General features: G+C 37.5%; 1 non-coding gene across 1 annotated transcript; it reads right to left on the minus strand.

Moving 5' to 3' along the window:
- Positions 1-9,138: 9,138 nt before the first annotated feature.
- LOC141662277 (small nucleolar RNA R71) lies at positions 9,139-9,245 on the minus strand. Its single transcript, XR_012550398.1, has one exon. It is a non-coding gene; the product is annotated as a small nucleolar RNA R71 (small nucleolar RNA).
- Between the last annotated feature and the right edge of the window lie 13,287 nt (positions 9,246-22,532).

Here is a 22,532-nt window from a genome sequence, read left to right on the forward strand (position 1 = left end):
TTCCTATCAAAATGTTGTACTGGTAACAAGACTAACCAAGTGATAGTTTTTAGCTAGAAGATAATTATTCCATGAAAAACAAATTATTAATGTCGAAATAACTACAAGGTACCTTTTGCCTAAATTCACATACCAATCGGTTACCACTCACCACAACAATTGCACTAATTAATAAGGGGCCCTAGCAAAAGCCTAGAGGCTTTTTCACTGAAGTTAATTAGCACCAAGAGGTCACACAAACTATTTCTACAGTTACGAGTTCACACGTTTAAACAACAGAAGCTATTTTAAACAAAAAATATTCCTCCGTTCTCAAATTTAACTCCATAACCTTCAGACTTTAAACTTTTAACCTTCACTACAACCAATAATTATGTCAATCAATACCCAATACAAAAGTCAAATAATTGAATAAATTGAACATTAATCCAACTGAAAAATCAACAAGTTACAATTCTACAATTAAAGAGCGTACAACTTAGCTTAATTAGAACCAATTAAAAATTAAAAAAAATTAGGGTTTAAAATTGAAACCCCCAATTCTATAATTAGGGTTCAAAACTTACCAAATTCAAACTTTAACTTCAACTTAGCTAATATCGAAAATGATACAAGAATCGCAACAGCAAATACAGGTTCAGAGCCTTTTTTCCTCTATATTACTTTCTTATTCGCCATCAACGTTACGAAAACCTTGCAAAATAAACAATATCGAAATCAAATACACGCACGCACAAACATATAAACATTAATATAACATCAAGGGAGAGAGATAGATTATAATTACAAAAGAGTAGAGATGGACAATATCGTTGTGATGTCTAATTGGGATACGCCGGCAAGAAAATCCAAATGAATATTGGAATGAAATTCCGGCGAAAGAAGTGAACGGACGGAATCGGATAAAAATTACGATGCAGATTAGGGGATTGAAACTCGGTAGAGATTGGTGAAATTCAGAGAGAGGAGAGAGTGAAGAGAGAGAGAGAGAGAGCGTAATCGAGATTCGAGAGATAAGAGGTCATGTGGGTGTTCTTGAGAGAGGATAGAGTGAAGATAGATATTTTTGAGTTTTTTATTTTTGTTTTTGGTTTTAAGTTTTTATTTTTTTTGTTTTATTTTTAATTGAAAAGAGGGGGAAATGTGTGTTGTTAGATATATTTGATAATGTCATGTGTAATATGATTTGTGTTTAGTTTTCAGATCTTACATAACAGGACATATCAATACTTAACTGGAAATCAGCACTTATACTAAAGACAGAACTTAAGATATCAGAACTTAAGTTATCAGAACTTAAGGTTCAGAAGATATTTATCAGGAGATAATATCAGGACTTAAGATGACTTTCAGATAAGGCAGGCGGCTGATTGAAAGGAAAGAAGATCGAGACTAAGACATAAAGAATTGTGCATGAAGAAGGAATTCTATGAAGAATATAAAACTTGGAAGAAAAGATAACTAGTTGATATATTTTAGGAAGCAGAATTATATTCCATATCAATTAGAAGATTATCTTGTAACTATGTAGTATATAAACACATGCATAGAGTTTACACTATAAGAGTTATGATTATCGAAGTTATTATTTTTTGTAACTCTAGCAGCTCTCGTGATAATTTGTTCATCACTGAGAGAGGACAGTTCCATATTGTAACAGAGTTTATTGTGTTAAATAAAATCCGTTTTATGTTACTTGAGTTCTTATATTCGATTTGATTGTGCTAAACACTGTATTTAACCCCCTTCTACAATGTGTGTGACCTAACAAGTGGTATCAGAGCCTTCTGTTAACGCACAAACAGTTTAAGATCCAAAATAAATCATGTCCGAAGAAGAAAATCCAACCAAGCCCACCAAAACTGAAGATCCTCCATAAACTGTAACTCATAGTCGATATGAGACTATAAGAGTTCCCATGTTGAAACCTTCCGAGTATTCCATATGGAAAGTGAAGATGGCTATATTTCTGGAAGCTACAGATCTAGAATATCTCGACAGGATTTATGAAGGACCTCATATGCCAACCAAACTCTCTGTGGAAGTTGCAGGTCAGCCAGCAAAGTCTGTACCAAAGGAGAAAAATGATTACACTGCTAAAGATATCTCATCAATTGCAAAGGATGCAAAGGTAAGACACTTGCTGCATAGTGCCATAGATAATGTCATGTCAAACAGGGTAATTAACTGCAAGACTGCAAAAGAGATATGGGATGCTTTGGAAATAAGGTGTCAGGGGACTGGTTCAATCAAAAAGAACAGGAAGACAATACTCACTCAAGAGTATGAGCACTTTGACTCAAAGCCTGATGAGTCATTAACTGATTTATATGACAGATTTGTCAAACTCTTGAATGATTTGTCACTAGTTGACAAAGAGTATGATATTGAAGATTCAAATCTTAAGTTCCTGTTAGCTCTTCCTGAAAGATGGGATTTGAAGGCCACAATAATAAGAGACAACTATAATCTTGATGAAACAACTCTTGATGAAATTTATGGGATGCTCAAGACTCATGAACTTGAGATGGAACAAAGAAGCAAGATAAATGGAAGAAAGTCAAGAACAGTTGCCTTTGTGGCTGAGGAGGAAAGTCCCAAAGAACCTGCCTCAAGGAAAGGCAAGGGAAAAGCTCTCATCACATAGTCTGATACTGAGTCATCAAGTTCTGATAGTGATAATGACTCAGAAACTGAAAGTATACCAGAGATGGACCCTGATGAGGAGATGATGAAGCTGTGTGCTCTTATGGTGAAAGGGATCACAAAGATTGCGTACAGAAAATTCAGGAGAGGAAAGAAGTTTTCCAGGAAAGGTGCAAGTTCTGAAAAGAAAGGTTTCAAAAAATCTGAAGGCAAAGGAGGAAAGTCTGACAGAGGAAATTATTCAAATGTTAAATGCTACAATTATGGTGAGGAAGGCCACATATCTCCAGATTGCAGAAAAGGAAAAAGTGACAAAGGAAAGGCTCTTATCACAAAGAAGAAAAGCTGGTCAGATGCTTCAGATTCTGAGGATGAGGAAAACTATGCCTTGATAGCAAATGATGATAGCAGTTCTGATACTGCTGACTTAAAGGTACCTCAACCTACTTATGCCTTTCATACTGATGATATTACTGAGTTGAGAAGATATCTTAAAACCATGTTCATTAGTTATAAAGATCAAACTTTAACATGTGAAAGATTAACTTCTGAAAATCTTGCTTATAAAAAGAGGAATGATTATTTAGAAAAAGAGTTAGTCATGTTCCATCAAACTCAGAAAGATAGAGATGATGCCTTTTATGTTAGGGATGAAGTGTTAAAAATGAATGAATCTCTGAAATCTGAGTTAGAAAAGGAAAGAGAGATTATCAGGACTTGGACTAACTCTGGTAAAGCAACTCAGGATATTCTTAGTAGTGGAAACTGGAAAGAGGGCTTAGGTTATGGAGATGATAAGAACAAGGGAACTGTAGAAACTGAGCCTATAGTTGTTAAACAAAAACCAAAGGTAAATCCTGTTAAGTTTGTAACTGCAAAGTCTGATATTGATAAATCAGAAGTTAAGGAGAAAATAACTTCTGAAAAATCTAAACAGGTAAGCCAACCGAAGTTAACATAGGCTTAATGACAAAGAAGCACCTTAAGCATAAGCTGAAAGATGTTAAGAATGTAAACAAGGTAAAGCCACCTAGGAAAAATAGGAATGGTAAGGAAGGTGTGAACAAAAGTAATAATTATAAGCCTGTTTCTAATGCTCCTAGAAAAACATATCATAACTGTGGAAATTCTAACCATCTGGCTTCTTTTTGTAGGAAGAATAAGAATATAAACTCCTTACCTTCAAAATCAGGAGTTAAGAGTCAGTCTGTTAGATATAAGCCACAAAATCCTTGTTTTCATTGTGGTAGTTTATGACATTCTATTTATACTTGTAAGTAATATCATAGTTTGTACTATAATTATTATCAAATAAAACCTTCTGTAAAGAAAGTTAGCATTATTCCTTCTAGTGTAAGTTCTGATGCAAAGTCTGATATTGCAAATTCTAAAAATAAAACTATCAACATAAACTCTGATGCTAAATCCGCTGCAATTGTTAACAAACTTAAAAAGGCCAAAGGATCCAAGCAAGTCTGGGTCCTTAAAACTAGTCATTAGTGGTCTTTGTGATTGCAGGGAAACATGAAGAACATCCTAGTTCTGGACAGTGGATGTTCAGGATATATGACTGGAAATAAAGCCCTGCTATCAGACTTTATGGAGAAAGTTGGCCCAGGTGTTTCTTATGGAGATGGCAACATTGGAAAAACTCTGGGATATGGCAATATCAATCTTGGGAATGTCATCATTGAAAAAGTAGCTCTGGTCTCAGGACTTAAACACAATCTGCTGAGTGTAAGTCAAATATGTGACAGAGGTTATCATGTGAATTTCTTTGAAGAACACTGTGAAGTTGTAAGCAAATCTACAGGCAAAGTTGTTCTGAAAGGATACATGCATGGTAACATTTATGAAGCCAAGCTTTCAACAAGTACTGATGGTCCTGCAATCTGTCTGTTGAGTAGAGCATCAATTGAAGAAAGCTGGAATTGGCACAAGAAACTCTCTCATTTAAATTTTAACAATATAATGAACTAGTCAAGAAAGATCTTGTGAGAGGACTGCCAAAATCAGTATTTGCTCCTGATGGCCTTTGTGATTCATGTCAGAAGGCAAAATAAAGAAAATCTTCATTCAAGAGCAAGACTGAATCATCAATTCTTGAGCCTTATCACCTACTACATGTTGATCTATTTGGTCCAGTTAATGTCATGTCTACTGCAAAGAAGAAATATGCTATGGTCATAGTGGATGAGTTCACCAGATACACATGGGTGTATTTCTTGCACACAAAAAGTGAAACTGCATCTATCTTGATTGATCATGTCAAGCAACTGGATAAATTGATCAAAGATTCTGTGAAGATCATAAGAAGTGATAATGGCACTAAGTTCAAGAATTTGATCATGGAAGAGTTCTGCAAAGACCATGGAATAAAGCATAAATTTTCTGCTCCTGGAACTCCACAACAAAATGGAGTTGTTGAAAGAAAGAATAGAACTCTTATTGAAGCTGCACGAACTATGCTTGATGCAGCAAATTTGCCAACCTACTTTTGGGTTGAAGCTGTGCAGACTGCTTGTTTTACTCAGAATGCAACACTCATTAACAAGCATGGAAAAACACCATATGAAATGGTGAAGAAAAAGAAGACAAATCTGAAGTATTTTCATGTATTTGGATGCAAGTGTTTTGTTCTTAAGACTCATCCCGAACAACTATCCAAATTTGATCTAAAAGCTGATGAAGGAATTTTTGTTGGATATCCACTTTCTACAAAAGCATTCAGAGTCTACAATTTAAGAACAAGGGTTGTCATGGAATATATCAATGTCTCTTTTGATGATAAGAAGATTACTAGACTTGAAGATTTCAATGATCATGATCAGCTGAGATTCGAAAATGAAGTTTTAAATTCTGATTCTGTAAATCCTGATACTGCAAACTCTGATGGATTAAACTCTGATGTTATTGAAACTGTGGTGACTACACCTAAGGAGAATGCACCTGTACAGGGGGAGCATACTGAAGATCCAACCACATCTTAAGAAGCATCAGAACCTACAACAGGCTCTTCAAGTTCTGATGGGCCAAGTTCTGATAATTCTGATACTCATGTTCTGATATTTCTGGAAACTCAAATAATGAAAGATCCAACTCAGAAAGCATAATTTCAGGGGGAGCATCAGAAAATGTTGATGGAGACAGCATGGATCATGGAGGAGCATCCAGTTCTAGAGAAAACCTTCCATCTGTAAGGAAGTGGACTAAAGCACATACACCTGACTTAATTATTGGAAATCCTGATGCAGGTGTCAGAACTAGAACAGCTACATCAAATGAATGTCTTTATCATTCTTTTCTTTCTCAGACTGAACCAAAGAAAGTGGAAGAAGCTCTTCAAGATGCTGATTGGGTGCAAGCAATGCAGGAAGAGTTAAATGAATTTGAAAGAAATAAAGTCTGGACCCTAATGCCAAGACCAAGGAGCAGATCAGTTGTTGGTACAAAATGGGTGTTCAGAAACAAAATTGACAGTGACGACATAATTACAAGGAACAAAGCAAGGCTGGTTGCAAAATGATACTCTCAACAGGAGGGAATTAATTATGATGAAACGTTTACACCAGTTGCTAGATTGGAAGCCATAAGAATATTTTTGGCTTATGTTGCTCACAAGAAGTTTAAAATCTTTCAAATGGATGTGAAAAGTGCTTTAACCTAGGAATTGAGACTGGAATAACCTAAAATTTTGGACTAATTTAAAAAAAATTGGATGATTAGTAATTTTTGTAATCGGGAATATTTTCAGACGACCATATATGGAAACTCTGTTACTGTAATTCTGAGTCCATATTAGTTTTCAGTAATAAATTTGAGTGTACGTAAAATCGTCAGAATTCGAAAACGAGCACTTTGATTTTTCCTGAAAATCCACCAGACACCGGAAGAATTAAGTATAAAGAGTTAAGGTTGAAGGATTTAAATACAAGTATTAAAAGGAGATATAAGTTGTATTCACAGTAGTATTAATGTATTTCAGGATTTTAAATGTTTGGTGTTATAACTGGGATTCAGATGAATGCGTATTCGGTCGGTAATTGAGGATCAGTCTTTCGGGTGTAAAGTTAATGAATAGTAACTTTACATTATAAGCAAATATATATCATGCCACCTATAAATAAGTGTATATAAATCACGTCAGATCTCAGAGATTCGCAACTTGTATTTTGATGGAAAATTGAACTCCTTCGGTAACTGAAAAAGTGTAGGAATATTTGATTCCTCAAAATGGATTTACAAAGAAATATTCTTATTCTAGGAATTAAATAAACATAAGTTGGGTTCGTCAGAAGTCGGGAATTAGCAAGTTGACAAATGCGATGAATAGTGCTCGATAAAGAGTAAAACATTTTGGTTTCCGATCGATCCAATATTTCAGCGTAAGGTCCGGAATAATTAACGGTTACTAAGGGCGTGATTAAAATTTGAAAATTAATGCAAGGATTTGAGGAGCAATTGAAAAAAGAGAATTCAATAGAATTGGAATTAGGAGACTTTGTAACTTAACAAACTTAAGGGGTTAACTTGCAATTTTCCAAAGTTTCTAACGTAATTAAAACTAAACTCAAGCCTCACTTTCACCATCCAACAAACAGCAGCCCCCATTTTTTTTTGAAGAAAAGAAATCATGAAAGAAAGGAAGAAAAAGGAGGAAGAAGAAGGAGCTGGGCATGGCTGTTTCTTGCGTACTTACACTCAAAACGAAGCTCTTTTCGAGCTCTACGCATCTACAGTAACCACTATCTCCACCACCAACCATAACTTGATCATTTTTAATGATTTATATTCTGTGCTACAGTGATTTAGTTTTTAGGAGACGTTTTCACAAAAAAAGCAAGGAACAAGTATCAAGGAAAGAAGATTAAGAAGACCGTTTTAGCACGCAACAACGAAGAAGATGAAGCATACGTTTATCTTGTGATTCTTTTAATTCATTGTAACAGTGAATGCTAGTTTTCTTTACTCTTTGAATCTTAATACTCTTGTGACGTACTCTGTTTTTATTAAGTAATTTTTATTAGTTTATATCGTTATGTTTATATCATGTTTTCATATGAACCCATGGTGACGATGAGTTCTATCATGGGCTAATCGTGATCATGGGGTCATAGCGGATTTACTATGGATTTCTTTAGTTAATTGTTTAATACCTTGGTATGTGGTGATTGTATGATATCTAGCATAGGTTGTACTTATTCGTCTTATGTGTGTCGTGAACATATAAGATAGCGTGTTAATCTCTTGTGAAGCGACAGTGAATCTTGAGATTTAGAACTTGCCATGCTAGCATAGGTTCATGTATTGTATGCATGATTAGTGGGTAACTCTAACCGTTTTACTTGCCCCGTGTAATCATAATGAATGACTTGTGCTTAAATCATTATATTGTCGAATTCTTTAGACATATAGGATCTCAACATAATTGTTTCCTATTCAACTTCTATCTTAATTGTGGATACTTAGTAGAATGGTATTCGTACAATGAAAGTTGGCTTTTATCAGTTTCGTGTTGTTCGATTAATATCATCACCATTATATGCTAAGGGTAATAAAAATAACTATTGAATGAAGTATTAATGAAGTTATGATCTCATGTGTGTTTAATATTAATAATTTAAGTGTTTGATTCTCGTAGTTAATAGTAGTTAATCAACCCTAATTGTTATTGTCTTGACATTGAAGAGTAATCATACATTAGTGCGTAAGTGTTAATTAAATATAATTAATCAGAGTCTCTGTGGGAACAAACTAGAAATCATTCTATATTACTTGCGAACGCGTATACTTGCATGATTTAATTAGCGCATGCTTTGTGCCTAACAAGTTTTTGGCACCACTGTCGGGGACTCGGTGTTAATTTGTTTAGTTTATGTACTTGCCATCAGTGGTCATTAGGATTCATTGATTAAGACTTGTTACTTACTACTTCTAGTTGTGTTTCAGGTACTCTAGCGAGCGTTTATACAAACACGTTCTCGCACCCGCAAGAGAAATCTAGGTACGGCTGAGGAGACATATTCAGCTCTTGACTTTCCGGAGAAGATAGTTTTTGAAGATTCGGATACAGAGAGTGAGAAGAAAGAACCTGTAACAATGGGTGATCGCATAGTTCCAGCTGATCCAACTCTTTTGAACTTTTCTCGGCCTAAAATTGATGACATTTAGTCAAGCATCATTCATCCGGCTATTCAGGCCAATACTTTCGAAATCAAGCCGGGCACTATTCAGATGGTGCAGAATTCTGTTTCTTTTGGAGGTGCTTCGACTGAAGATCCCAACATGCACATCAGGAATTTTGTCGAGATCTGTAGTACTTTCAAATATAATGGTATCACTGATGAGGCTATCAAGCTTAGGCTTTTCCCATTCTCTCTGAGGGACAAAGCTAAGGATTGGTTACATTCTTTACCAGCTGGGTCCATCACTACTTGGGAAGATCTCGCACAAAAGTTTCTGGTGAAGTTCTATCCAATGACCAAGACTGCAGCTATGAGGAGTGCTCTTACTTAGTTTGCACAGCAACAAGGAGAATCTATGTGCGAAGCTTGGGAGCGCTACAAGGAGATGTTGAGAAAGTGTCCACATCATGGTATTCCTGACTAGATGGTGATCACTGGGTTCTACAATGGTTTGGGGGCCCAATCTAGGTCCATGCTCGATACAGCAGCTGGAGGTGCCTTGTGGGCCAAAAGCTATACTGAAGCCTATAATCTTATTGAAACTATGGCTGCAAACGAGTATCAAAACCCAACTCAAAGGATGATGCATGGGAAGGTAGAAGGTATTCTGGAAGTTGATGCAGCTACAGCTATTGCAGCGCAGCTCCAAGCGCTGTCTATGAAGGTCGATTCTTTAGCCAACTATGGAGTCAATCAAATAGCTATTGTCTGTGAGCTTTATGCAGGCTCTCATGCTACAGATCAGTGTTCTCTTGTTAATAAATCTATTCAGTATGTGAACAATTATCAGCGACCGCAGCAGCCCGTGCCAGCTACTTATCATCCTAATAACAGAAATCATCCCAATTTCAGCTGGAGCAATAATCAGAATGTTGTTCAGCAACCATATCAGCCAGCTGCAAGTAAACAGTTTAATCCACCTGGATTCCAACAACCTCAGCAATATGCTCAAAGGCAATCATATCCTCAACAAGGAGGTACAACTCCACCTTCTAGTGCTGATTTTGAGGAGTTAAAGCTTTTGTGCAAAAGTCAGGCTGTTTCTATCAAGACCTTGGAAAATCAAATAGGTCAAATAGCCAACGCCTTGCTCAATTGTTAACCTGGCACACTTCCCAGCGATACTGAAGTGCCAGGCAGGAAGGATGCTAAGGAGCAAGTCAAAGCTGTCACCTTAAGATCTGGAAAAGTTGTTGATGCTCAAAAAGCAAAAGCTGGAGAAGCTGAAATTGCAGATGAAGAAGAAAAGCAAAAGGAGAAAGAGGGGGAATCAAGGAAGACTACTGTTGAACACACTCTTCCTGAGGGTAATACAGGGGAGAAACAACTCTATCCTCCACCACCTTTTCCTAAGAGATTGCAAAAACAAAAGTTGGACAAGCAATTTGGTAAGTTTCTGGAGGTGTTCAAGAAACTTCACATCAACATACCTTTCGCTGAGGCTCTGGAGCAAATGTCTAGTTATGCGAAATTCATGAAAGATGTTCTTTCAAGGAAGGTGAAACTGGATGATCTAGATACCATTGCTCTAACGGAAGAGTGCAGTGCTGTGCTGCAACAAAAGTTACCTCCAAAGCGTAAGGATCGAGGTAGCTTCACCATTCCTTGTACCATTGGCAAGTTGTCATTCGATAAGTGCCTTTGCGATTTGGGAGCAAACATCAATCTGATGCCATTGTCTATCTTCAAAAAGTTGAATTTGCCTGATCCAAAGCCCACCTACATGTCTCTACAATTGGTTGATTGTTCTATTACATACCCACGAGGCATCGTGGAGGACGTGCTAGTAAAAGTGGGCAAGCTCATCTTTCCTGCAGATTTTGTCATTCTGGATTTCGAGGAAGATAAGAAGATTCCCATAATCTTGGGAAGACCTTTCTTGGCTACAGGCTGTACCTTGATAGATGCACAAAAGGGTGAACTTACTATGAGGGTGCAAGATCAGGATGTGACATTCAATGTGTTCAATGCGATGAAATTCCCTACGGAAGATGAGGAGTGCTTTAAAATGGATTTGGTCGATTCTGCAGTTATTTCAGAACTTGATCATGTGCTAAGGTCTGATGCCTTAGAAAAAGCCTTATTGGGGGAATTTGACAGTGATGATGAGGAAGGCAATGAGTAGTTACAATATCTAAATGCTTCTCCTTGGAAACGAAAGCTAGACATACCGTTTGAATCTCTTGGTAATACTGATCTCAAGAATGTTGAAGGAAAGCTCAAACCATCTATTTAGGAATGCACCTACTTTGGAGCTTAAACCATTGCCTGAATACTTGAAGTATGCTTTTTTAGGTGATGCATCTACTTTTCCTGTTATTATTGCATCTAACCTTTTAGGTAGTGATTAGGACAAGCTCTTGAGGATTTTAAGAGAATTCAAATCGGCCATCGGATGGACTATAGCAGATATAAAAGGGATCAGCCCTTCGTACTGCATGCATAAAATTCTGCTAGAGGAAGGTAGCAAGCCGACTGTTGAGCAACAACGAAGGCTTAATCCTATAATGAAAGAAGTGGTGAAGAAAGAAATTCTAAAGTGGCTGGATGCAGGAATCATATATCCTATTTCTGACAGTTCTTGGGTGAGCCCCGTGCAATGTGTACCTAAGAAAGGAGGTATTACTGTGGTAGCAAATGATAAGAACGAGCTCATCCCCACTCGAACAGTCACAGGATGGAGGGTATGCATGGACTACAAAAAGTTGAATAAAGCCACAAGGAAGGATCACTTCCCTCTTCCATTTATTGATCAGATGCTCAACAAGTTGGCTGGTCACGAGTATTATTGTCTTCTGGATGGCTATTCGGCCTACAATCAGATTTGCATTGCACCAGAAGATCAAGAGAAGACTACTTTCACTTGTCCATTCGGCACGTTTGCCTTCCGTAGAGTTTCTTTTGGCTTATGTGGTGCATCTGCCACTTTTCAGAGATGCATGATGGCTATATTCTCAGATATGATTGGAAATAATGTCGAAGTGTTCATGGACGACTTCTCCATCCTTGGACATTCGTGTGATGAATGCTTGAATAATCTTCGTTTGGTGCTCAAAAGGTGTGTGGAAACTAATTTGGTGCTTAATTGGGAAAAATGTCACTTCATGGTACAACAAGGCATCATTCTTGGGAATAAGGTCTCTAGTAAGGGTCTTGAGGTGGATAAAGCCAAGGTGGAAGTCATTGAAAATCTTCCGCCACCTATTTCTGTGAAAGGAATCCGTAGTTTTCTTGATCACGCGGGTTTTTATCGGCGTTTCATCAAGGACTTCTCTAAGGTTTCTAAGCTGTTGTGCAACTTGCTCGAGAAAGATGTGCCTTTCAAATTTGATGATGAATGTTTGGCAGCATTTAAGACTCTCAGGAAGAGTTTAATCACTGCACCAGTTATTACGACACCTGATTAGAGAGAACCTTTTGAGATGATGTGTAATGCAAGTGATTATACTGTGGGAGCAGTTCTTGGGCATCAAAAGTCTAATATCTTTCATGTGGTCTACTATGCTAGTAAGACACTAAATGGAGCTCAACTGAACTACACCATTACTGAGAAGGAGCTCTTGGCTATAGTTTTTGGTTTTGAGGAATTTCGATCTTATCTACTTGGGACAAAGGTGATAGTATTCACTGATCACGCTGCCATCTGCTATCTGGTCTCAAAGAAGGATTCGAAGCCTAGACTTATTCGTTGGGTGCTCTTGCTACAGGAATTTGAGTTAGAGATCAAAGATCGAAAAAGTACTGAAAATCAAGTAGCTGGCCATCTCTCTAGATTGGAGAATCCCGATTCTACTGCATATGATAAAATATTGATCAACAAATCTTTTCCGGATGAGCAGTTGTTCGCAATTCAAGAGGAAGAGCCATGGTTTGCAGACATTGTGAACTATCTTGTTAGCAATATAATGCCTCCTAATATAAATGCGGCTCAAAAGGAGAAGTTTCTACATGAGGTGAAGTGGTACATGTGGGATGAACCATATATTTTTAGACAAGGAGCTGACCAGATCATCAGGACATGTATCCCATTCTGTGAGACGGAGGGGATATTACGAGACTGTTATTCCACAGTTTATGGTGGACATTATGGTGGTGAAAAGACAGGAGCTCGTATTCTTCAAGCAGGCTTTTTCTGGCCTACGTTGTTTAAGGATGCACATCAGTTTGTTTTAAGGTGTGATCGTTGCCAAAGAGTTAGGAATCTTACCAGAAAGGATGAGATGCCTTTGAATGTGATGCTTGAAGTTGAGGTCTTCGATGTTTGGGGAATCGATTTTATGGGACCATTTATCTCATCCTGCAATAATCAGTACATCTTGCTGGCAGTCGATTATATCTCGAAATGGGTAGAAGTCAAGGCTCTGCCAACTAATGATGCAAAGGTAGTGTTGAGTTTTCTTCATAAGCAGATATTCACAAGGTTTGGAACGTTACGAGTTATCATAAGTGATGAAGGGTCGCATTTCTGCAATTGTAAGTTCACTTCTATGATGCAATGCTTCAATGTGAATCATCGCATCGCTACTTCCTATCATCCGCAAATTAATGGTCAAGCTGAAGTGTCTAATAGAGAGATAAAATGCATTCTAGAGAAAGTAGTTTGTCCGTCAAGGAAAGATTGGTCTTTGAAGCTCGATGAAGCTGTTTAGGCTTATAGAACAACATACAAGACTCTACTTGGGATGTCCCCGTTTCAGCTTGTCTATGGTAAGTGATGTCATTTACCTGCGGAGCTTGAGCATAAGGCTTATTGGGCATTGAAAAAGTTAAACCTTGATCTAGATGCAACTGGGAAGAAGCGAATGCTTCAGTTAAATGAACTTGATGAATTTCGACTTCAAGCATATGAAAATAATAAAATATACAAGGAAAAAGTAAAAAGGTGGCACGACAGGAAGCTATCTCCTAAGTCATTTGTGTCGGGGCAACAAGTTCTTCTATTCAACTCTCGGCTCCGACTTTTTCCTGGAAAGTTGAAATCAAGGTGGTCTGGACCATTTATCGTCAAAAATGTGTTTCCACATGGAGCGCTGGAGATTTTTGAGAACAATCCGGGCAAAGCATTCAAAGTAAATGGTCAGAGATTGAAGCACTATTATGGGGATACGGCAAACCGGGAAGTGGTTAGTGCCGTTTTATTGTCAACTTGATCGCAGTACTCTAAGTCAAGCTGATGATGTAAAAGAAGCACTTCTTGGGAGGCAACCCAAGATATGAAACCATAGGAACCTTTAGAATTTAGTACTCTATCCAAAACCCCAGAAAAATCAGAAAATTGAGGGCAGAAAAAACAAATTCCAGTGACCTTGCAGGCACCTGCCTGCTAGGACCAGGCGGCCGCGTGCTAGCAAGTGCCCACCTGCTGGTTCCAGGCGACCGCCTGCGGACCTGAATATTGAAAAATCGGGTTTTCAGCTTATAAAAAATAAAACACAAAAACACAAAAACAAAACCACAGCACCACAAACCCCATTACCCATGATTTTCTTCCTACATATTAGCCTCAACCCCACTCCTAATCTAATTCTAACCTTAATCCTACCCTATATATACACACAACCTCCCTATATACCTCCCATATACTTTCAACTTACAAACCCTTTCCTACACACAAAACACAACTCTCCAACTCTTATTCTAAATTTCAATGGCCCCAAAGAGATCTTGAACTGTAGAGAGTAACAGCACCATTCCGACTGCTGATTCTTCAAGGAGTACTGCTACGAGGCCTCGATTGGTGGATAGGGCTACTGAGGAGGAGTATGCTAAGCTGTTAACTAAGCCGATTATGAAGGAGAGGGGGTTCTTGCCATCGGGGAGGGATGGTGAGTTGTTGCCGATGATTGCAGAGAAGGGTTGGATTACTTTCTGTAAGTCACCTGAAGCTGTTTCGATGAGTGTTGTTCGCGAGTTCTATGCGAACGCCAAGGCCGACAAGAATGGGTATTCTGTTGTTCGTGGGCTTACTGTTGATTATTAGCCCGAGGCGATTCGCCGTGTTATTGGGCAGCGATAAAGGAAACCCCAGGAAGAGAATTTGAATGAAAAGGCCCCCGAGGATTTTGACTCAGATTTGATTATTCCTACTCTCTGTCAGCCGGGCACGGTGTGGAAGTGTAAGAGGGGATCGAAAGATTATCGTTCTTTCCCGGCTGTTGTGATGAACAGGTACGCTCGTGCATGGAATGCCTTTATTTGTGCTAATATTTTGCCTTCTTCGCATGCACATGAGGTTACAGTTGAGAGAGCCAGGTTGTTGTGGGGGATTTTGAACCTTGGTGAGTTTATCTACCAAGGGATTTTGAAGTTTTTGAGGGGGGAAGTCGCAGTACAATATCCCCTATGCCTCTATTATCAAAAAGTTGTGCAAGGCTGTTGGAGTCCACTGGTCTTCTTATGAGCAGCTGCAGATGTCGGCCGCTCCTATTGATTCATCAACCCTGAATACGATACAGGAGTGGACGGGTGGAGAGCCCGAATTACATGGTTTGGGATATCACCTTCTAGGAGGACATCCAGCAGCTGGTGCTACCATGGCTAGGCCCAGTCAGGCACTGGGGGAGGCAGATTCTTCTAGAGGTCAGAGAGGAGATGGTTCGGGATTGGCTGATATTCAGTACAGGAGGCTTTCCAGAAGGATGGCTGCGATGTATGAGTCGCAGAGTAGGTTTGCGCAGGAGCTCACCCTAGCGCTTGGGACTACTTTTAGAGGCCTTGGAGCTGACATCCAGTGGCCCGTTTTTGGTGAGGATTCTGCTTATCCACCTCCTGACACTCCACCCTCTGAGGGTGATGATGATGATGATTCTTTCGAGTAGGTATACCCAGTGTTCCTTTATATTGCCTTCATTGGGGACAGTGAAGATTTTAAGTTTGGGGGTGGTAGTTAAGGAACATATTTGTGTGTGTGTCATGTAGTTGCATTTTCATGATAGTTTAGTTCATATAGTTGCATATTTTGCCATATAGTTTTTTATATACAGTTTTTTTTTATAGCTTTATTTATCATGTCATATAGCTCATGCATATACCATGATTCCTTTTGTGTTGCTTTATCGATTGATATGTGATATTGATGCAAGTGTAGTGATAGCTTTAAAGTGATGTTGAATCTTGTTAAGTTGGCATGCATGCTAGAAACACTTGTAATTTCACTAAGTCTTAGAGTATGCTTAAGGACTAGGTTGTTGTCATAATTTGATGGTTTTTGAGGTTAATCTATTGCTTATGCTTAGAATGTATGATAGGCTCTTAATGATAAAAGGCATGAAAAGATAATATTGGAGTAAAAAATTAGAATTCATTGCTAGTTATGGCTAGGCGTCAAATAGCTAGCAGCCGGCTCGTATTGTATACTAGTAGTCTAGGGTTGAGCAAGATGGAGCGAAACGCACTTACTCAGAAATATAGAAAAAAAGAAAAAAATATAGAAAAAGAAAAAAGAAAAAAAAAGAGAAAAAATATGGTTTAATGCATAATTGATCACGAGTGAGCTCTTTGATATTCGAGTTAGTAAGTTCTTAGGGGACTTTTGCCTAGTGACCTAAGGCTTTTATAGTCTGGGATCCGCTAACCTAACGCTCGCTAAATGGATGCCATTGTATAAGTCTTTTGTGGACCCCACTCATTGCACAACCAAATAAGCATTTGTTATGTGTTGAATAAAAGCATGATTCCGTAATAAACTCCAATGATCTTGAAGTGTTATAGGTCATTTTGTGTCTAGAATATATTCTTCGTATAATCTTGTGATTGCCTTAAGGATAATTGAGTTATGGTAATTGATCTAGTTTCGAAGCAGATCTGTTAAGCATTCGCACATACCACGTTTCTAGTTGTATGTTAGCTTGCGTGATTTGATTGATCTTTAGTCGCCTAATTGCATTTGTTGATATGTCATGTCTTGGTTGGTTTAGTCATCGCGATGGGGATCGCTACATTTCACGTAGTTTGCATTCATGCATGTTTCTATTCTGTTTTTTAGTTTGTGACGCTTGAGGACAAACATCGATTTAAGTTTGGAGGTGTGATAAGTGGCATTTTATACCACTTAGAGCATCACATAACGGCTTGAATTGATATCTTGAATTCGAGTATTTTATGTATTTGATGCGTTTTTTTAGTGTTTATGGATTTCAGGGTATAATTTGCTTATATAGGGAGAATTCATCAAAATAAGACTAGGGAAGTGCTTGGGATCAGTTGCGAAGAGTTGTGCGAAGAAATCAACAAAATCAGAAGCTAAAACATCTATATAAGGGGCCTCACCCCCACAAACAGAACTACATTTTTCGGCTTGATTCTCTAACTCACGGAGATACGTAGGCATCTCGTATAGGCAGAGTTAAGCTACGAAACACGAGAGCAGCCATTGAAGGCCTTGAGCTCCCGAACCTTAGTAATAAATACAGCAATTAATATACCCTGAGTTTTTATCCATAACATTTGGCGCCGTCTGTGGGAAAAGAACAACAACAACCATGGCGAGAACATGGAGAGGAAGCAGCTCCCTTGAAGGAGGAACACCAACTGGGATGACCCAAGCGATTTCGTCAACAGTGGAGGTACCTCCGTATTCAATCTATGCCGCCTCTAAAGGAGGAGCCCAGGTAGGGGCAACTGAACCTCAACCTCAAGGGACGATTCCCCCAGCTCCTCAAGGGACGAATCCCCAACTTCAACAGCTACATACACCTGTGAATTTTCGACCCGTTGGGTATGAGTATTCAATTATTATGACCACTAACCCCCTTATGGGATGCCCCTTTACCCCGAGGTTGGAGGAAGTAGACATGCTGAACGGAGTGAAGCACGGGGGCAAACACCCCCCCACATACAAGGTTTGACTCCTATCCCGGAGGATCAGGAATTTTCTGGTCCTTATACTGAGCGAGACTCCGAATCTTCGGATGATGAAGTGGCCCCAAGAAGGAGATGTGCTGGCAAAGAACCGATGCCTGATGGTAACCAATATGACGCCCTCCAAACCCGGGGTCTAGATTTGGGGGTCACTAGCCAATAAACCAAAATAAAATAATCACAGCGGAATAATATAATTAATATGACCCCTTGCATGCAAATGGATCGATCACATGTTATAGTATGAAACAAACACTAATATAAACCAACTGTTCTTATAAACCTTAAGTCTAACTAGTTTTACAATTTATTCAAGTTTTATTACAAACCTCTAGACTATTCAAGCGTCCCAAAACAGTCTACCTGGAAAACACACCCAACTATCTACAAGCACTCGACTTCTGATCAAACCTGGAACTCAAGCCTGCTCTTGCTTAGCTGAAAGATTAGATTGATAAACAAGTATGAGCGAAGAGATGCTCATCAAGTGATATAAAATTTGTAAGTGAACAACAATAACAATATCTGAGTAAAATCAAAGCTGATATAAACTTTAAAGTTTAAGCGATATTTTAATCAAACATTATTATGCACCATGTTGTTCCTGATGATCAGTCATGAAACAGCACCGGTATCCCGCAACCATACCGTAAATATAGGTATCGATATCCCACAACCATACCGTACCTATTGGATATCCATGAAAAGGCATATACTCGCCTAGCAAGATATTACACTTTCGTATAATAGCTCATGCTGGACCGGTGCCTCGGCCTCTTACGCTAACCAATAATCAATTCACGAAATAAATTTTGATTAAAGGACTCGGATCAATGACATCCTTATCTATTCAACTCCCCATGTCACATGGTCCGGAGTTATCTCAACAACTGATGGTGAAATAATCAGAACAATTAGTTATTCGCTAATTTCAATTCAAAGTTTCACTGTATATAGTATATCTGGATAGTATAGTTATTCACTATCTATCAAATCAAAAGATTGGTTCTAGCAGAATGATTGCTAGAATAAGAGAATGTCAATAAATATAGGAGTATTGATATTTAATGCGCTATCAGAGTATTTATAAATAGTTCATATATTTTGAATATGTAAAACATTAAGCTATTCTGAATTTAGAATAGGGGAGAATACTTGCCTGGTATGCTCAATAACCTCTTACTATAACTCTAGTTATAGTTGCTGGCTACTATCTCCGTCTAACACTTGACCGCACTCCTTGCTACTCAATTCTATAAACAAAAGGATTATCTTAACCGACAGAACCAAACTCAATCGACGTAACTATAAGTCTTGATATCTACCCGATCGTTTATAACTAAGCATGGCATTTTAAACCGTAAACAGATAGTATGCATATCACATAGCACGTAATCATGGTATTTGTATAACACGTAATCACATATTTCATGTAATACATAAGTCAGATCATTAAAAGATATGTTTCAGTGCGTTCAGAATTAAAATCAAGTCAATAATAGTGTTTACCGATCAGATACTGACTCAAAAGAACTAACAAATCAAATGACAATGCAATACAAAAAGGAATTAGGCATAAAAAGTATTTTTATTAAAAGCGTAATATTTTTCTGAGTCTATACGCGTTCGTTTCGTATTAAATGGACGAACGGTTTAATTATTATGAATAAAATAAGAAATAAATGGAAATAAATCGATTAATAATAATATTAATTGACTTTTAAATACCAAAATATAATTTTTAAAAGCTTAAAAATATTTTTTTTAGGAATTATTTGAATTAATTATAAATAATTTACATTTATTTAACTATTTATAAATGAAATTAATTGATTAAATGATTTTAATCAATTAATTAAATTCATAAATAATTAACTAAAATGAATTATAAATAATTAAATCAAATTAGATTTTTAAAAATAATAAAAGAAAATAATTTTAGGAAATCAAAATAATTCAGAAAATAATTTTTAGAATTCAAAATATAAATGATTTTTTTAAAAAAAATTAAAAGAAATGATTTTGAAAATTGAAATTGAATTTTGAATTAAAAATAAAAAGAAATTGGCAAAAACAGTTTTAGGGTTTGGGTTTTGGGAACAAAGGATTGAAACCGGGTTATTATTATTCAGAAAACGGGTCTTGAAGAAGGTGGCCGGGTCGGGTTTGAAGCCGACTGGAATCTGGGTTGAACCCAGAATCCGGTGACTTATGCCGGATTCCGATGACACCAAAACAGCTCCCTACACGTTTCGTTTGTTATCTATTTGGCACCCAAATCATTCCTTGATTCCCCAGCAACACGATCCAGCCGAAAGCAGCCGAAAGCAGCCGCAAACAACCCGCAGTTCATCTTCTCTGGCGAGCTCAACACCAAGTCCGGCAACCCAATCGGAAAACTACGATTTTGACCAAATCGGTACCAAAACTCAAGTTCTCGGTATCAAAACGAAGCCCAGAATAATTAAAAACTAACCCAATCATCAAACATAACCAAAATATCACTATAATCTCAAAAAATCGAATTGAAAAATCGAAAAACTTAAACCCCAACTTACTCAAATCGTAATCAAAATTAACAAAACAAGATGCTAAACCACTCCTTGTAATCCCCGGAACATTAATCCATTAATAAAAACATCAAACAATCACTTAAAATTCAAAAATGAAATTCTCAAGAACAAAATACCCAAAAATTCGATTTTTATAAATACTATACCTCAATTCAAGATATTGATATCAATAGATAGAGTTTGAAACAAGCTTTGATTTGGTTCCAGAATCAACAAAAACGGTTCAGTCAATCTTCCAAAAACATTGATCAAAGTTTAAGAAGAAATCTCACCCCCAATATTGTTCTTGAATAATTCTAAATTTTCTGAAATTTTAATAAAAATAATGAATAAAATAAATAAATGGCTGGTATTTATATTTTTACAGAAATTATACCCCAAAATAAATTAAGGGTGTTTTTATCCCTAAATTACAATAATTAAGCCCCAAAATAATAATTACGGGGAATAATTTTAAAAGCGATAAAATATAAAATTAATGTCAAAATTCCCCAGAAATTGCGAACAAATCAAAAATGCAAAAATATTGGGTATTTGAGATACGAATAGTTTTATAAAAATAAAAACACATATTTTGTGGGGTTTGACGTCCCGGTGGGGTCCGGTCCGTTGATTTTTGAAAAACGGGAACGACTCCTAAATTACCAGAAAATCCTGAAACCACCTAGAATACATTCAAACGCGCATAAAATGAAATAAAACGAGTACCTTAATAAAGACACAAATAAACATGCGTCCCGATTGCAGATAGATTCATATAATTGCAGTTTAAACATATATTAATCAATCAAAAAATTTCCTGGACCGCATAGAAACATATAATATTCACATAATTTTTCCCGAATATTACATCCTTCCCCCTTAACAGGATTCTGTCCTCAGAATCAGCCTAAGAAAACAAGTGAGGATACTTGGATCGCATTTCGCTTTCCAACTCCCAAGTCGACTCTTTAACCTTGGGATTCCTCCACAAGACTCGTACTAACGAGACAGACTTATTCCTAAGCACTCTTTCTTTCCTATCTAAAATCTGCACTGTCCGCTCTACGAAAGATAAATCTGGATGAATCTCAATTGGCTCATATTCTATCACATGGTTTGAATCAGGCAAATAACGCTTCAACATTGATACATGGAACACGTTGTGGATATGCTGCATGTGAGGTGGTAACGCTAATTCGTAAGCAACCTTTCCCACAAGCCTCAAAATCTCAAAAGGGCCAACACAACGCGAACTCAGCTTTCCTTTCTTTCCAAATCTTGATAAACCCTTCCAAGGGGAAACCTTCAATAGCACTGCTTCACCAACTTCAAATTCCATATCTTTTCTTGTAGGATCAGCATATTTGCGTTGACGATCTTGAGCTGCTACTAATCATTTTCGAATGAGTTCAATTTTCTCTTTCGTCTGCTGGATCAATTTTGGACCCAAAATTTTCCTCTTACCAACTTTTTCCCAACATATTTGAGATCTAAATCTTCTCCCGTAAAAGGCTTCGTAAGGCGGCATTCAAATACTAGCATGATAGCTATTGTTGTAGGAGAATTCAATCAATGGAAAATGTTCGTCCCAACTTCCTTCAAAATCAAGTGCACATACTCTTAGCATGTCTTCAATAGTCTGAATTGTTCTTTCACTTTGATCATCTGTTTGCGGATGATACGTGGTACTCATATTCAGCTTCGTCCCGAGACAATCTTGAAAACTTCTCCAAAATCTTGAATTAAATCGAGGATCTCTATATGAAATTATAGATACTGGAACTCCATGTTGGGTCATAATTTCCTTAAGATATAACGAACCAATTTATCCATTGAAAATTTCTCGTTGATAGGAAGAAAATGCGCTGACTTCGTCAATCTGTCAATAATAACCCAAATAGCATCATGATTTGACTTGGTCCCCGGTAATCCAAGTACAAAATCCATCGCGGCATGTTCCCACTTCCATTCTGGAATGTCCAATGGCTGCATCAGTCCACTGGGCCTTTGATGTTCCGTTTTGACTCGCTGGCAAGTGTAACACTTACTTAATCATTCTGAAATTTCCTTCTTCATGCTTGGCCACCAAAAGTTTTCTCTTAAATCTCTGTACATCTTCGTACTTCCGGGATGAATTGAATATCTCGAGTTGTGAGCGTCTCGAAGAATTTCATCTTTCAGCTCGGCAACGTTAGGTATCCATATTCTGGAAGAAAATCTTAATATCCCTTTATCATCCTTTTGACTCCCTATCTCTTCTCCTGTCAAACTGTCTTGTTCATGGCTC

Source organism: Apium graveolens, chromosome 5, assembly GCF_009905375.1.
Source record: "Apium graveolens cultivar Ventura chromosome 5, ASM990537v1, whole genome shotgun sequence".
In the NCBI taxonomy this organism is placed as follows: Eukaryota; Viridiplantae; Streptophyta; class Magnoliopsida; order Apiales; family Apiaceae; genus Apium; species Apium graveolens.